Source organism: Oryctolagus cuniculus, chromosome 3 (genome assembly GCF_964237555.1).
Source record: "Oryctolagus cuniculus chromosome 3, mOryCun1.1, whole genome shotgun sequence".
Taxonomy (NCBI): domain Eukaryota; kingdom Metazoa; phylum Chordata; class Mammalia; order Lagomorpha; family Leporidae; genus Oryctolagus; species Oryctolagus cuniculus.
Window position 1 is genome coordinate 144,858,624 of NC_091434.1, and position 16,807 is coordinate 144,875,430.

General features: G+C 43.9%; 1 protein-coding gene across 1 annotated transcript in view; it reads left to right on the plus strand.

The window, feature by feature from the left end:
* The window catches only part of GNAI1 (G protein subunit alpha i1), a 111,129-nt gene that overhangs the window by 46,395 nt on the left and 47,927 nt on the right, over positions 1 to 16,807 (plus strand). The window lies entirely within an intron of this gene.

The window sequence follows — 16,807 nt, forward strand, 5'->3', positions numbered from 1 at the left end:
TCCTGCGGTGTGTTGTGACTTATAGAAATCCAGGACCTCAAAGCAGCTCAGATCTCGAAGGGAGAGCAAGGTCGATGGGAGAGCCTGGATCTGAGTCACGGCACCAATGTAAGGCTGCCACAAAACACACCAAACACCAGAGTTAGAGGAAAGGTTTATTGTTGGGTGGGGGAGGCCTGACTGGCTGGGCGGAGAGGGCAAGAGGGTAAGAGATAGTAAGAGAGCGTAAGAGAGAGAGAGAGACAGAGAGAGAGAGAGAGAGGGTCTTTTTTTTTTTTTTTTTAAGCAATCTCTATTCCTGATAGAGACAGGATTTATTGGGTATTAAGAATCTGTGCTTATTCTCTTCTTTGTAAAGTGTGAGTCTCTGTGTGCATAGGCAGGAAGGAGTGCAGGTGCTGTCATCTGTCGTTTGCTTGCTCGCTCTGTCTGGCATAGTGCGCTGAGGAGGAGAAGCAGGGGAGGCTTGCCTTTTATTGATCTCCTTTGGATGTTGAGCTTCTGCTGAATGGGTATGCCCATTATCTGTGAGCTCAGCGTCATCTTTTATTACTAATGTTTATATGAAAGCCACATTTTAACACAACTGTGTGAATCGGTACAGTACAGTTAATGATTTCTAGTAGTGTCATCCCATTGTGTTTTGCTCCACTTCTTAACCTACCTCTTGATGTGAAATGAAAACTATGTACATCTATGCCTCCTTGTACTTGGAACTGGTAAGATGAATGGGCAGCACTCCTACTGACAGATGAGGCATCAGGTTGTTAATAGATTATTCCCTTCCGGAGCCAAACTTTCTTCTGCACAACTTCCATTATTGATCCTACTTCTGGTCTCCTGAGAGTCACGAGGCTTAATTTCTTCTCCCATGTCAGGGCTCTTCATCTATTTCTCAGACAACTTATTTTCCCCTAGTCTTTTTTTTTCTCCACACGTTCCTCCTCCTCTCAGCCTTTCTTCAAGTGAACTGGTTTATAGTTCTCTCCACACCTCTCCAGACTTAAATCTATTTGTTGTGTCCTTCTTAGAAGAATCATTTTTAAAAATGGTATTTGAAGTGCTAGTGGATCAATGAGAAGCATAATAGGGTTGTAGATTCTGTACATTGATATTGTATGTATTTGTACATATTTCACTTCTGTCAACATGTCTGTATTCTTTCATTGTCATTTCCTTTTTCATTAACTTAGTCTTTACAGTGAGTTACTAGATAACACTAAATTATTATTGAGATACATTAATAGCAGTTGTTGGTATTTTAAGTAAACTGTCCACATGTATTAATATCTCTTCCTTTCCTTAGTACACAATCTAAAGCATTTCCTGCCAACTGTGCCTCCCTCACATGTGAGCAGGAGCTCCAACTCTTATTCCCACTGGCTCCATCCTGGTCTAACATTTTGCCTATTTTATAGTAGGTACTCAGTGCATATTGTTTTAATGAAAAGAGATTATGTCATTCTTCTTTTGCATAACTCTCTCCCTGTACTCTGAGCTTCCTAGAGGCAGGATCCATGTTTCATTCAATTGTGACATGTTTAACATAGTCCCTGACATAAGGTGCTAAATCTTGGCTGAATGTGTTAGCTAATTATCTGTTCTTTAAAGATTTATTTATTTATTCGAAAGGTAAAGCAACAGAAAGGGGGGAGAGAGAACTAGAGAGAATCTTCTATCTTCCGTTGATTCACTACCCAAATGGTTCCAACAGCTTAGGTTGGGCCATGCTGAAGCTATGAGCAGCTGGGACTTGAACTGGCTCCTCCATATGGGATTCTGATGTCACAAGCAGCAGTTTAACCTGCTACACCACAGTGCTGACTTCTGGATAGATTTTTGTGAAGATTTATGTGCTAGAGTAAGGTTGGAATTATATACAGAGGTGTGGCTGAAAGGCTTTTATTATCTAATCCTAGAATGCTTGGAATGCCATGTTAAGACATTTGCATTAAATAGTTGATACAGACTAAAATAGTGACAATAGTGGTTCTGAAAGGAGTAAACTTTGGGAGATGGAAGTAATTATGTGTCAAATTGATGTGCAGGGAGAAGTTCCCTCTGTACTGATGTGGTCAGAATTTATCTGTCAAAAACAACCAGTTTGCAGAAGAAATCCTAAAATTAAGAAAATTGCAAACATACCTCAACTTTCTCATTCAGTTAAAAACATAAACATGCTTTTATTAAGCAGCCTTTTGATGTAGGATTGTGGCTTCTGGGGGAGAAGGGATGATTCAGTGATAATAGTTAAGAGTTATCTTTTTTCCATATCCAAAATAGACCCCCTTTTTACTTTCTGTTTCCTTCACATAAAACAATGAAAATGAAAAATCCTCCTAGATTTAAAAAATTGTTTTTCCTTCCTAGTTAACAGTTGTCTCACCCTTACTTAATTCAGTGGCATTTTTTAGCAATTTGCCTTACTCCTTGTCTTTCCAAAGCATTCAACATAGGTTTTAGCAGGAAAAGTAAAACAGCTAAATAAAAAACCAAGTGGGCCTTGCCACACCGCAGTTTAAGCCAACGCTTGGGAGGCAAGTATCCCATATAGGAGTGCCTGGGTTCAACTCCTGTCTCACTTTCAATCCAACTTCCTGCTTATACATCCTGGGTGGCAGTGGTTATGACTGCTTGGGTCTGTGCCACACATCTGGGAAACCCTGGTGGAATTCTGGTTCCTTCCTGACTAGCCTGACCCAGTTCTAACTATTGTGGGCATTTGGAGAGTGAACGAACAGATGGAAAATTCTCTCTCTGCCTTTCAAATAAATGAAAATAGAGAAATAAACATTTTTTAAAAAAAGCCCAACTCTTACTTTGCATGTGTTGATTTATATAATACTTAATTTGAAAAATACCCAATGTAAAGGTGGAACAGAGCCAAAGGAGAGGAAAGAATCAGCTTGTGAGGTAGCAGAGCCTTCTGGCTGTCCTGCTGTCCCCAGTACTCCTTAGCATGTGTTTTCTGGGCCCCTACAGCTAATGACTTTCTCCCAGCCTTCCTTGTAGCCAGGTGAAGCCAGAGACTCAGTTCTGGCCATGGAGATGTGAGTAGAAGTGAAGGGTACAGCTTTTGGGTTATGCTCTTATAGGGACAAGGCACTCCTCCTACTTCCCAGCTTGTCCTTTCACTTCCACTGACGTCATACACAGGTGACGTCACCAGCAGATATATCTCTTCTGAATAACCTTAGAAACTCAGTCCTTACATATTAGTAGTGAGGGTTCTAAAAGTTAGTTCACACTGCTGCAGTCTGGGTGTTGAGGCAGAACATTAATTTAACATAGCCTAAGGTGAGCCCCAACCTACTGATTAGTAGGGAGGAACTATAAAATGTTCAAAATTTACGCAATGTTCAAACCTTAGTCCAGCCTGATAATATAAACAGCCCACTGGCATAGTAGTGAGATAAAAATGCTTATCACTTGGAGTGCTCCCCTCCTACTTTGCCCCTTAATAAGAAGAGGAGCAGAGGGAAGAGTGGCTCACTGGACCTCACTGTCCCAGGGACAGACTGGTCCCTTGGGTTAGGTGTGCTCTGCCTCCTCTGCTCTTGGAGATAATGGCCTTCAAATGTGTGCTGCTGGCATTGCCACTGGAATCTCCAGTGCTGCAATTCGTGGCTTGCTTAGAGCCTGCCTGCTTGATCACTGCAGGTCTTTTTTTTTTTTTTTTTTTTTTTTTTTTTGACAGGCAGAGTGGACAGTGAGAGAGAGACAGAGAGAGAAAGGTCTTCCTTTGCCGTTGGTTCACCCTCCAATGGCCGCCGCTGCAGCCGGCGCACCGCGCTGATCCGATGGCAGGAGCCAGGAGCCAGGTGCTTTTCCTGGTCTCCCATGGGGTGCAGGGCCCAAGCACCTGGGCCATCCTCCACTGCACTCCCTGGCCATAGCAGAGAGCTGGCCTGGAAGAGGGGCAACCGGGACAGAATCCGGCGCCCCGACCGGGACTAGAACCCGGTGTGCCGGCGCCGCAAGGTGGAGGATTAGCCTATTGAGCCACGGCGCCGGCCATTGCAGGTCTTCTTGAGCTGTGGTCTTCGTGGTTGTCCCTCCTGTTGCCATGGTGAGCCCTGCAACAGCCCTGTACTTGCCATCTCAGTTACCACATTCTCTGCAAATCAGAAATGCTTGGGTTGAGAAAACCCAGCCACAGAGGCCCCCTGCCTAGTCATGGAAGGTGTGGTCCTTTTGAATCAGGCCCATGTTGATAAAGTGTTTAGCAGAGGTGGAGTAGAAGCCTTGATGATCATGACAATTTGGAGAGTAAAAGCAATTGGCTGTGGCTGGAATGTGAGATTTATGTGCATGGGTGATGAGGCAGGAAGGTGGGTAGATGCAAATGAGCTTAAAGAAGATGATTTTATTCAGCTTTCATCATGGGAGAGATACGATTTAATTCCTCCAAGTTGCATAATTTTGAATCAGTGTTATGTTAGAAATTCAGAAATTATAGAAGTTTTTGAGAAACAAAATCACATAACCCAGATATAAACACTTTTCAGTATGTTTTTCCCATGTATTCTTTGTGTTGCATGAATATAGGTACACTTATAAACACTTGTATATAACTTTAAATTCTCAACATGCTTGCTTCTGTTCCCTCTGTGAACTGTTTTTGGAATTTCTGCTGTTCTTTAGAGCCTGGTATTTTTCGTGGCAATTAATGTTAGTTCATTAAGTTTTTTGTTTTTGTTTTTGTTTTTGAATCTATGCTTCGGGGCCGGAGTTACAGCTCAGTGGGCTCAACTACCACCTGTAATGCTGGCATCTGCTGCTTATCCAGTTCCCTGCTAATGCTCCTGGAAAAGCAGCAGTAAATGGCTCAAATACTGGGGTACCTGCCACCCACCTGGGAGACCCAGGTGAAGCTCCTGGCTCCTGGCTTCTGCCTAGCCCAGCTCCAGCCACTGTAGCCATTAAGAAGTGAATCTATAGATGGAAGATCTTTCTCTATCTCTGTCTCTCCCTCTGTAACACTGCCTTTCAAATAAATGAATAAATCTGTTTTAAAAAATCTCTGCTCTGACATTCATGCATGCCTTATGAATATTTCTCCCTATTCTGTGGTTGGCCTTTCTGTTTTATTTATGGTTATTTTCTAAGATACATGAAGGTTTTGTGGGCTTTTGTGTGTGTGTGTGTGTGTGTGTTTAGTTACATGTTTGTATATTTAAATGTATTCAATTTCTTAAAAAAAAAGTCTACATGAAGACCAGGCTCTTAAAGAAATTTAACCTGGACTTGGCCTAAAGGAGGTAGATGTTTATTTCTTTCATTTTTTTTAAGAGTTACATATTTATTTGAAAGAATTTCAGAGAATAAGGGCAGAGGGAGAGAGAGAGCTGGTTCACTCCCTAAGTGGCTGCAATGTCCAGAGCTAGGTGAGGCCGAAACCAGGAGCCAGAATCTTTATTTTGGTCTCCCACATGAGTGCAAGGGCCCAAGTGCTTGGGCTATTCTCTACTGCTTTCCCAGGTGCATTAGCAGGGAGCTGGATGGGAAATAGAGCAGCTGGGACTTGAACCAGTGCCCATATGGGAGGCTGACACTGCAAGCTGAGGCTTAACCTTCTATTCCACAGCACCAGCCCCCAGTGTTTATTTTTTAAGTAATGAATGTGAGGTTAGGTAGTGCTGGGGTGTTCTGGCTCCAGGGACCCAGGTGCTTGCCCTCTCCCTGCTCCACCATCAATGGCTTTTAGGCATTGTCTTAACCTACATGATGGGAACAAAATACTCACATCTGTTTCTCAGCCCCTATTTTGGGGCTGGAGAAGGAGGGTCATTTTCCTTTTACAGACACATCCAGTGGGCGTTGGTGAGGAATGTAGTGATGTGTTCCTATCCAGCAGGAGGGGAGGGTGAGCAATGGTGTCTTCCCTGACAGCTCTATTCCCAGCACTATTAATACAGTGAAAGCGTTGTGGTGACCCAGGCCCTGGCTAGGTTGGGGGAGAAGACCGGCTAGACTTTACTCCAAGTTCTTATCTCCCCACAGGTCAGAATACAACTGGGAGACACAGATAGAGCTGATCAGGAAAGCAGGATTTATTGAAAGGCTCCGGGATCCTACACATTCAGACATGACTGCAGACAACCTTGTGAGGGAGAATTGCCACTGTCCAGGCTGGGTTGTCCTTTTGTAGGATAAGGGGTGGTGCTCGGGGCAGGGCTTGATTAAATGTTCAGAGGAGGCAGAGTTGGGGTCTTCAGCCAAGGTGTCATGATGTCTGATGCATGATGGGGAGTGGACATGTTGAACCTTTATCCATGGTGAATCTGAATGGAAGGTGGTGGGATTTGGACAGCGCATATGCCTTCGGTGTTGGCAGTCCTCCGCTCCTTGCTGCTCACTAGCTACCTGCCTACCCATATCAGAAGGAGGAGAGAAACTCTGCCAAGGTGCAGTCACAAGTTTCTACCAGGTCCTTCCTTTATTTCCTTTAGTTTCCAATAGAATTCTTCTCCTGCCACCATTCCTGTCACTATTCGCTGATTTTCCCTTCCCTCTCTTCTTATTATTTATCAAGCAACTGTGAGTAGCTAGGAGTAGGGATAGGCCGAGGGGTTCCCATGATGATGAAAACCAAGGACTCTCTTCTCTCATTGTCCACTTTATCAACATGGGCCTGATTCAAAAGGACCACGCCTTCCATGACTAGGCAGGGGGCCTCTGTGGCTGGGTTTTCTCAACCCAAGCATTTCTGATTTGCAAAGAATGTGGTAACTGAGATGGCAAGTACAGGGCTGTTGCAGGGCTCACCATGGCAACAGAAGGGACAACCAAGAAGACCACAGCGGAAGAAGACCTGCAGGGATCAAGCAGGCAGTTTAATGCTGAGATAAGCATTAAACCATTGTTGTTTTGAAGTGACTCATAGATCTGTCCATGAAGGTGTGGGTATAACTGCTATCCTCCCTTGAGAGCTACGGTTCTACCTGTTTTTTGAATCTGTTAGACAGATTCATTTGAGCTGCCATTTGAGGGAGAAAGAAAAAGGTTAGACTGTTAGCAAAAGGTAAGTAGTACAGGTTAAAAGCAGTGACTGGGAGTTGTCAGAAATGTGGGGGTTAAATTGCATTAAGCAGTACAGTTTCTCAGGACTGTTCAGTGTCTGAGATTTTACCCCACTTACAAACTACTGCAGTTTTCTGGATGCTGAAAGAAGACATGAGATTGCTGGAGCAGAGACAAAGAGGACTTTATTACAGCAATGACAGCGTCCAGAGAATCAGCATTTCTGGAGATTTTCCAGGCCCCAGTTCCCTAGTGCCATCCTGAGAGAGATCCTGGAGATGGCTGCTTGAGCAATGGACTGTGTTATAGCAGAGGAACCCTGAACATAAGGTCCCCAGTTTTTGTGTGTGTGTGTTTTTTAATGATACAAAATAAGCCTGCCTGACCTTGATCCCAGAGGAGGTGTTAACATTATTATACTGGACAATAAACAAACCTTCCCTCTGCTCCAGAGGGAGACATTATCTCTCTCTTCCACAGCTGTTTTCTGTAAAAATCCTTGAAACGATCATTGGGAACAAAGTCAGTTCCTGCTTCTACTCACAGATGTCCACAAATGTGAGAGAGGCCCATGAGGAAATGCAGCTTGACTGCAGAAGTTGAGAAAATGTGTATATGTTAATTATTTACCAGTTCTTAATAGTGAGCAGCTTAGCAAAGCAAGAGAAGGTGGACTTGAGCTTCAGAAAGAGGATTGTTTGGTGCCCTGATGAAGGAAGATGTTGTTCCCTCCCGTGATTGTAACTTATTCTTATGGATGTGTATAACTGTCTTAAGGGGTGAAATTCCTTATGCTCAAACATGTATTGATTTGGTATGACAGTGATATATTATCCACAGTCAGTTGCAATACAACTGTTTTGATTTGGCAACATTCTTCTGAGGTGGGCTTTGAAATGACTAATTCCTGCATCTTCCCTCTAACTTCTGTAACTTTGTTGGGTAAAGCACATGGTGATCTTATCTGCACTTGATGTGAGGGTGTCTTTAAACTCTGCTTTTCCCTCATTAGCTCAAGTTATCTGAGATAATGCTGCTTGAGACTGGATTGGTCCAAACTCTTTGGGGTCCACATGAAAGAAGTCAAACTCATAACTGCTCTCATCTCTGGGAAGTCAAAGTGGACTAAGTATGGCTAGGTCAGTCCTGGTTAACTTGGGCCCCGTTCACCTCTTAATGGGAAGTTACATCTTCTCCCCATCTGTTGCTGCAGGCTTTCCTTGTCACAGCTTTCTCCTAGTCTCTCTACTCTGCTTTCTCTTGTTTTGGCGCTGTCCTCTTACCATGTCTTCTGTGAGGTTGTCTTGGGAAATGGCCTTTGTGGCCAGATTTCTCATCTTGCTTTTAGTGCTGTGATCTTTCTTGACAGCTGTCACAGAATTGGCTGGGGAACCAGTCTGATTGGTATGTAGACCTTACTCCTTTCTTGGTGGGGGGTAGGAGGTTGTGATCACCATACCCAAAGTGATTTTTGTCTTGTGTGTTGTACGTAAATGCTTACATCTATTAGTTTTTAAAATATTTGATGATTGGTATAAGACCCATCAGCATAAGGAATTTTGCTCCCAGGAACACAGCTCTGATTGGTCACCTGGAAATATGTGATGCCTTCTTTGGTAGTAAGGATTCAGTGACTGACATCCAGACCAGATAGACTGCTGGATGGAAAGGTCCCCAAGGCACAGTATTTGATGCTTGTGTAAGCATTTTAGCAACCTATAAATACAAACCCAAATGTTGACCTAGGAATTGTAGGGCTCTGTTGAGAGAGATGAAGTCATCCAAAAGACTCAGAATTGTGTTTTTATAATCATTATACATTAAAAACACCAAATTAAAAAATTCTTGCAGAAAACTGTTGGACTCCTGAGAATATTCCTGTAAACTCCAATCTACTACCCTTGTTTTGGGTCTGTGGACTTTAGTATACTGGTTTGTATTCAGCTACCTGAATCATGGACTCTGTTTGGCTGGGCTGCCAGGAAAGCACTTCAAGTGCTCTGCACAGTTCTTGCTTCAGGCCTGCCTTTCTAGGGTAGCCTTGTGTAAACTTACTCTTTTTTTTTCTTTTTAATTTTTTTTTAAGATTTATATACTGATTTTAAAGTCAGAGTTACAGGGACAGGGAGAGATGGGGAGAGAGAGAGGGAGGGAAGGAGGGAGAGAGAGAGGGAGGGAGGGAGGGAGAGAGAGAGAGAGAGAGAGAGAGAGAGATCTTCCAATTTCTGGTTCACTCCCCAAATGGCCATAACAGCTGGGGCTGGGCCTGGCTGAAGCCAGGATCCAGGAGCTTCTTCCAGGTCTCCTATGTGGGTGCAGGGGCCCAGCGACTTCAGCCATCCTCTGCTAGTTTCCCAGGTGCATTAGCAGGAGCTGGATTGAAGTACAGCAGCCAGAACTTAAACTGGTACACATATGGGATACCAGCATTGCAGGTGGCAGCTTTACCTGCTAAACCACAGCGCCGACTCCATCTCTGTTATTTTTTAACCACAGAAATTAAAAGCTAGAGGTCCAGTATTAAGGTGTAAGCAGGGTTGATTTTTTTTACAAGTAAAAATTATATATATTTACGCCATGTACAATGTCATGTTTTAGTGTATGCATACCTAAATGATTAAATCAAGCTAATTAATGTGCCCATTGCCTCATTTGCTGTTTTGGGAGTTTTGGGGTTTTGTTTTGTTTTGTTTTTGTTTTTTTGTTTATTTTTTTTTCTTTTTTGGTGATGAGAACATGTAAGATACACTCTCAGCAAATTTCAAGTACAGAAGTACAATACTGGTTCCTGTACTTGGCATAGTATCCCATAGATCTCTTCTCTAACACTTTGTACCCTTTGACTGACATCTCCTCATTGTAAGGCCACCACAAAACACACCAAACATTGGAGTAAAGGAAAGGGATTATTGGAGGAAACCCAACAGACCTGAGGGAAGGGCAAAGAAGGAGAGAGAGATCAAGAGACAGAGAGAGAGAGACAGAGATCAGAGAGAGCCACGTGTTCAGGAACAGGTCCTTTTAAAACTTTGCCAGGGGGTGAGCAGGGAAGTAGGAGCAGCAAATCCCATTAGGATGGGGGTGGGGCTGACACTGGTGGTTGGGCCATGTGGCCACCTGGCTTCCAGCAATGGCGACAGGGCGGTGGGGGGGGGGGGGGGAGCTAGAGCCTAGAATGGTGTCAGAGTGTAGATTGCTCCATAGATAAGACTGCACCATTTTAATAACACTCATTTTCCACCCACCTCTACCCAGCCCCTGGGAACCTTGGCTATACTCTATGTTTCCAAGTTGAATGTTCTAAGTTCCACATTTAAATGCATTCATTCAGTATTGTCTTTCTGTGCTTGGCTTATTTTACTTACCATAAATGTCCAGTAAGTTCACTGATATTCCATGTCCATATCAAAATTTCTGTATCCATCCATTCCTACAGACATTTAGGTGGATTCCATGGCTTGGCTCTTGTGTTGAATGCTTCAGTGATGCTTCAACAAACATGCCAATGCAGAGGTCCCTTCTGCATACTGTTGTCATTTGTTTTGTGTGCACTCCCTCTTGCTCAAGATAATAGTATGATACCTATACAAGCATGAATTGTTTGGAAAATTGTTTTATGGGGGGTTAAGTTTGGGGAAAATGATCATTTTGAGGATGTAGATTTTGGTGTTTTACGGTCATTGTCAGTTTACTCTTACATTCCCAAATGTCAGATACATCCCATATACAAAGGTACTTCACACTCTTCATGGGAACTGCATGGTATGAAAAAACTGCATGTTTATCAGAACTTGTTTCCATCAAGATATACCTATATTTTAATATCATCTTTTCACAAGTTTAAAAGTATCTTATATATGTATTTATTTTAATATAAATTTAGAGTTCTCACAGATGAATAGAGTGTGCACCCCCACTGGGGAATTGCAGTTAAAACCAGATTCTCCTCCCAACCCAGAAGCAGGGATAGTATTTTCTCTATTGGGTAAGTATTAAAACAGGGGTTGGCACCACTGGCCAATGGTTAAAGGACTGTGACCAAGAAAGGAACCTCACCATTTACACAGCCATACTTACCTCCCATTGCATTCAAGCTCACTGGGTAAAATGGAACAAGCCCTCAGGTGGGAGGACTTGTGGGGCCCCTTCCTCACTCACTTTCACTTGCTAACTGGGAAGACCCTGTGTGTTGGCTCCTTGCCTTATGCAAAGGAGAAAAAAACTTCCCTCTTTTCTACTGAGAACAGTTTTGCAGCTGGGAGAAAGGTGCCTTTGGAAGCTAGCTCCTCCCCTCCCCAGGGACCAGAGCCTGGGGGGGGTGTTGTCTCCTTTGATATTTGCATTTCAAAGAATGATTCTCTGGTCTTAAAGCTGGCCAGAGGCCCTTTTCCTTCACAGGAGGTATTCATTTCAATAAGGAGAAAAAGGACTTCTAATTACAGTTTTTGTAAAGTAAATGCTCTCAGGAAAAGGAGGGAGGGAAATCTTTCCCCTTTCTTCACAAGGGGGGGCAATCAATCCTTGTGTTTTGAACTTATATTTGCCATTTAACCCCTTTGGTTCTTTGCAAGGATTTTGGTCTTGTTAATCTCACAGTCCTGTGAAAGCAGGAGTGAATTTGAGTGCAGTAGTAATGTGCATGTGTTCTGTTTTAAGCTAAATTTTAATTGAATTTTCCTCAGTGCAGACATGTTAAATTGTGAAATTCTCCATCAGCAGTTGGAATTTCCCAACAGGAGAGTAGTGCTGTCAGTAAAGCAGCACTGACTGGCTGAATCACCATGTTCATGGCTGCACAGTCTGTGTTGCTAGGTGTTGGTAGAAATGTGACCTTAAACAGAGAGCTGGACAAAGATTTTTCTTTAATATTTTTTTACTTTTAGAAAACCTTTGCCAGTTGTGAACAAAACCAGGGTCAGAGACACTGATTATCATTCCTACAGGGGTAACTTACTGAATTCTGGAAGGCAGGATTGGAACTAGATCTTAATTTGGTCTCTGTTGTCCCACTCCCCGAATCCCTTTCCTAGGTGGTCAGTGTCATGCCTTTCCCTTTCTCAGGTCCCATTTGCAGGTTGCTGCCCTCCGTCTGCAGAAGAGCTCCTTCTCAGTGTTTCTGTGTCCATGCCCCCAGTGCAGTGGAGTTGCTGAGGGCCACTTCACTCACACACCTGCTGGGCTCTGGGTTGGATCTAAGAGAGGCACTTCCATAGCACTTCCTTCCTAAAGGAGACCTGGGGGCAAGCCCCTCTGTGCTTCCTCTTTCCTGTTTGTAGCCTCACACCCACCCTGAGGATTTATTTCGCAAGCATTGTGCTCTCTTGTCAGTCCCAAGTCTCACCCACATGCATAGTGAGTGACCAGCTTGTTGATAGTAACTTTACAGGCCACTTAGTGACCTTGACCCAGGAGGCCTTCTGACTGAAGTGGCCACACATGTCCTTCCTGACTGATCCCTCTATTAGGTATTCTTTCTACGGGCAGTTGCTCTTGATGGGATGGGAACATATGTTTCATCTCAAGGACCACTGGGAAAATTGACCCTTTACTCCTGCCCCTGCCCCTCCACTGCCCCTGTGTGTTTCTTGGCAGTTTTCTTTGTACCCTGCTGATCTCTGAGACCTGAATGTGCTGAGATTTGTAGGGAATAGCCTTTAACCCTTTCCTACATGCTAGCTGTAGAGGATATCACTACTTGGAATGCCAAAACCTTAATTATGAGGCATCTGTAGTTTCCTCTTAGGAGTCTGTCTGCATGGAAGTGAGTGTTGAAAACCGATAACATGAATTGCTACGCCTTCAGGAGTTTTTGCAGTGTTTCTCTGGGTAGTTCCACAAAGAGTATCTTGTGATTGGAAGGATGCTGGAAATACAATTAATAATATTGATGGCCCTACTCTTCGATGTTAAACGGATTTCAGGATTTTTTGAACCACAAAACCACTGTCCAGATGCCCATTCCAAAATCAGTTGCTAAAGTGTCTCACATTACCATTCACTTTAAGAGAGTGGTGGCCAGCCTTATGGTGTAGCAAGTAAAGCTACCACATTGGATGATGACATCCCATATGGGCACCACTTGTTCAAGTCTGAGCTGCTCCACTTCCAATCCAGCTCCCTGCTAATGGCCTGGGAAAGCAAAGAAATTGGGACCCTGCCATCTATGTGGGAGACCTAGAGGAAGCTCTTGGCTACTGACTTGGCCTTGCACAGCACTTGCTGTTGGGATTATCTGGGGAGTAAACCAGATGATGGAATGATGGAAGAGTCTCTCTCTCTCTCTCTCTCTCTCTTCCTCTCTCTTCCTCCTCCTCCTCCTTTCTCTACCCTCCCTCTCTCCCTCTCTTTCTGTAACTCTTGCAAATAAATAAATAAATCTTTAAAGAGAGAGATTAAGTGAATTCAAGATAAAGACAATGTCTGACATCTGAAAAAGTTGGTTCTTTTCTTGTTAAGGTTTGAAAGTTCTCTGTTTACACTCAGCTCACCCAGAAGCCATCTTGTTCTTGGCTGTTTCTTGAGTTTTCACTTTGTGTGTCCCTGGCCCCTCACACACTTATGTCATCCAGCTTCTCTCTGGTCTTTGAGTTGTTGCCCTAAAAGGATGGACCGTGGGCTGCTGCTCATGGATATTCAGGATTCCAGTGGCGTTACTACCACCGTGTGGATTCTGGACCTCGGATGCCCCCTCCCTGCAGCATGGCAGCTGTGGACACGGGCCCAGCCCTGGAAACCACAGGGACCTCCTAGAGACAGCACTGCTGGAAATTGCCTGGGGTGTGGTTACCTGGGTGGGCTGTCCCACACCCTGCCTTCAGTGGTGCCTGTCAAGGAGCCCAGTGCACTGCTGCTGACTAATATCTTGCAGTTGTTTTGATTGGCAGATGCCCTGAAAGTGTCAAATGCTCTCTGTAAAGGAAGAGAAGGCCCTCTTTGTTTATTCAGTGCCTGCTTTTGTATTGAGTGTGAGGGGATCTTGGGGACATTTCTTGCCTATCAAACCACAAGGAAAATTCAGGCAGCTTTCTCCCTGGATTTTAAAATAGACCGTTAACCATGACCTGTTGTCAGATGCCAGTGATGATGGTGGTGATGATATGATGATAATGATGTTGATGATGATGATGATGGTGATGCTGGTGATGGTGATGATGGAGAAAAAAGGGGCATAGGGAGAGAGAAAGCCTCAAATTGTATCAATCACATGCATTTAAGTACATTTCTGGTTGACTGCTTGGGTGTTCAGCACAGACTTGGCTGCTGAGAACTGGAGTAGAAAGTTGTTCACAGTGAGAGATGGCAGGCCAGAGTCACATGTGGAGTGAGCGAGAGGAGGCTGATGAGGAGAGAAGTTTGATGATTGATGGACGGTCACCATGGTGGCAGGAGGAAGTGGAGCAAAGTGCCTTTTTGCAGGAGCACAACATGAGTGAAGGTCTGTGGCATGGCCAGCAGTGGGTGTTGTGGGAGCTCTATGATGGTCGGTGATGCTGAGCTTAAAGCACTTTGGGAATGCCTGTGGGAAAATGGGAATATGCAGCCATGCTAATGAAATCCCTGAGCTCTGTCTCTCCGACAGTAACAGATTACTCCAGGAGCTATAGCCTTGGCCAAACAGAGTGGGCATCCAAATGATAGACCTGTCACATCTTACTGGTCCCATGTCCTATGCTCAAATGTTCTCAGTGTCCAGGAATGGAGAGGAGCCTGACATGTATTTGATCCAGGGTACTGCAAAGGTAGCAGCTACTGCTGAGTGGGAAAGGAGTTTACAAGGCTCCTAAGTGATTCTTTCATTAGTCGTATAGTCCTCTTGAGAGAGTTTGATACTGAGGACTCAGACCTTGCAGAGATCTCACACATGTAGAGAGAAAGAGAGCTTGGAGAATGGCTCCTGGCTTTATGGCTTGCGTGAAAAGAAGAAAGGTCTCAAGAGGAGCTGTCTTGGTTCAATGTACTATTGATTGCATCCCTGTGCTGGCTCTTTGGCAGTTTAGTCTCAGTGATTGCACATACTGTGCAGGACACATAGCTGTTTTCTTTTAAAGATTTATATTTTTTTTTGAAAGGCAGCATCAGAGAGAGAGAGGTGGGAGGGAGAGTGGGCAGAGAGAGAGAAAGAAAGAGATCTTCCATCTATTGGTTTATTTCCCAAATGCCCTTAACAGCCAGAGTTGGGCCAGACTGAAGCCAGGAGCCAGGAGCTCCATCCAGGGCTCCTAAATGGGTGGCAGGGACCCAAATGCTTGAAGCATCTTCTGTTGTTTTCCCAGGTGCAGTAATAGGGAGCTGGGTTGCAAGCAGAGCAGCCGGGACTCAAGCGCTGTGATATGGGATGCCAGTGTCAAGCAGCAGCTTAACCCTCTGTGCCAGAACACTGGCCCCAAGATGTAACTTTTTTACATGTAATACTTTAAAATCATTTATTCACATGTATTCTTTGCAGCACTGCCATCTACTCACAGGAAACAAAGGTTAAAATTAAATAATTAGCCCAGTAAGTTAAAAAGCATCTTCCAGTGGGGAGCAAAATCTTGAATAAAACTAATTTATGGCACTTCAGTTTAAGTTGCAGAATATTGAGTTTTTAATGCATGAGTGAATGCACACCAACAGCAATGAAAGCTGAATTTACTAAGAAGTGCTAGACAGATGAGACAATTTCTCAGAACTTTCCTATGTATTTGGAAACCAGTAGATTTATTTTTAAATAAATTTTATTGTGTGTATTAAGGAAGAGCATGGGGTTATTAGATAGATATGTATATATATATTTATTGTGTATATATATATATATGATTAGTAAAACAAATTAGCATATCTATCATCTCACATAATTAGCCATTTTCCCCATGAGGCAAGAACAGCTGTAAGGTAGTCATTTAGTAAAAATCTTAATACAACACAGTATTTTTTAAAATTTTCTTTTATTTGACAGATAGAGTTAGTGAGAGACAGAGACACAGAGAGAAAGGCCTTCTCTCCATTGGTTCACCCACCAAATGGCCGCCACAGATGGAGCTACACCGATCTGAAGCCAGGAGCCAGGTGCTTCCCTCTGGTCTCCCATGTGGGCGCAGGGGCCCAAGCACCTGGGCCATCCTCCACTGCCTTTCCAGGCCACAGCAGAGAGCTGGACTGGAAGAGGAGCAATCGAGACTAGAACCCAGCGCCCACATGGGATGCCGGCGCCACAAGCGGAGGATTAACCAAGTGAGCCATGCATGGCACCAGCCCCAGCAACACAGTATTTTTAAAAATATTTATTTATTCAAAAGTCAGAGTCACACAGAGAAAGGTAGAAACGCAAGAGAGAAAGAGAGAATCTTTCATCCGCTGGTTCACTCCCCAGATGGCTACAACGGCCAGTTCTCGGACAGGCTGAAGCCAGTAGCCAGGAGCTTCTTCTAGGTCTCCTACATGGGCGCAGGGATCCAAGCACTTGCTCCATCTTCTGCTGCTTTCCTGGGTCATTAGCAGGAAGCTGGATCTCAAGTGGAGCAGCTGGAACACAAAATGGTGTCCATATGGGATGCCGGCACTGCAGACAGCTGCTTTACCCACTATGCCACAAGGCCAGCCCCATACAGCACAGTATTATTAACTATAGTCCTCATTTTATACATTAGATCTTTAGATTTGCTCATCCGACATTTTTACTGCTTTTATCTCCTTTTAATAGAAAACAATTCAGTTGTAAGAAACAAGAGAGAGAGAGAGAGAGAGAGTGTGTGTGTGTGTGTGTGTGTGTGTGTGTTGGAAGTCAGATACATGTGATAATCCT